Source organism: Semicossyphus pulcher, unplaced genomic scaffold, assembly GCF_022749685.1.
Source record: "Semicossyphus pulcher isolate SPU_LCO1_2020_fin unplaced genomic scaffold, fSemPul1.0.p SCAF_1, whole genome shotgun sequence".
In the NCBI taxonomy this organism is placed as follows: Eukaryota; Metazoa; Chordata; class Actinopteri; order Labriformes; family Labridae; genus Semicossyphus; species Semicossyphus pulcher.
In genome coordinates, this window is record NW_027211603.1 from 27,339,783 (window position 1) to 27,341,128 (window position 1,346).

The window sequence follows — 1,346 nt, forward strand, 5'->3', positions numbered from 1 at the left end:
CGGCGGTCAGTCCCAGCTGCTGTCCGCGTAACCCCCGAAAATTTCAAATATTTTCTCCCCGAGTTTGTGGTAAAACTACAGCAGCATCCAGCTCCAGCACGAACCGATACACAGCCGCTCGGTAAAGCTAAGTGTTTGCTCTGTATCCCGCACTAAACTGCTTTTTAAAAGACACTACACGGCTGCGGCCGGGATGGTCTGCTTGCAAAGAGTCTCTGTGGCTTTAAAGGCTCTATTGCAAGGCTGCCTCGACCTGTCCTCACCAAGCTTCTTTGTACCAAAGCGCACAGGAAGCGTCCTTACCTTGTACATAGATGAGATGATCTCCTTCCCCTTCTCAGCTCTTATTTGGATACGCGTAAAAATGTGCGCTCTTGTTGGAATCCTGCTTCGTATTTCGGCTTCTTGTCTGCTTTTTTGCCTAAATGAAACTGCCCCTGTGGTTTGTTATGAGAAGAAGAAAGCCAATAATCCGTCTCTAAATAACAGAGCAGAGCTAAAAAAGAAAATTCTTGCTCCGGGCTGCCCGAGCGCCTCTGGGCCAGGGATTAGGCTACAATTAGCTCAACTCCACTCTCTCGCCCAGGCAATTTTCTCAAGGAAGAAAACGTGATACCCCCCTATTCCCGAAATTATCACTGTACAGATTTAATAACTTATACTATTTCTCTTTCCCGGAAAAAGTAGATCGTTGTAAAGTTGTGATTTAGAGGGGGAGGAAACCTAACAGGCAACTGTTAGTCGCTCAATAGATTTAGAGCAGCAAAAAGCAGATTTTAATCATTGTCACTTCGTCTGATGTAACAGTTCCCCAGGCAGTTCCAGCTAGTAGGCACACATTTCCATCTCCATCTCCAGCCTGAATGTAAAGTTTAAAGCCAGCCGTGCTGCCATACTCCTTCACTCAGGCTACATGCAATAAAGGCGCAGTAACTTGTTGATAAAGTCCCAGCAGGAAAAATATGTTGAAAATGAAGAGATATCCTTGAACCAATATCTTTTTTCATGCGGTGATTTTCCCCCCGTGTCCCCGCTCCTTCTGTCTCTCCCTCTCTCTCTCTCTCTCTCTCTCTCGCTCTCTCTCTCTCTCTTGCCTTAATGTCTGGAGTTGTAACGCCAAATTTCCTGCAGGCCATTAAAATCAAATGACGTCTATGGACATGCATGCATGCTGCTGCAGAAAGCGCCCTCACAACCTGCCTGCAGCCAAATGCGCCATTTCAATTATAGCGCAGGGCTTAGATGGAGATATCTGCCCAGAACACCCCCCCTCCCTCCCCCCTCCTCACTCTCAGTGAAAGCAGAGAGCCTCAAGACTTTTTTTGGAAAATAAGATTTGGGCTGAT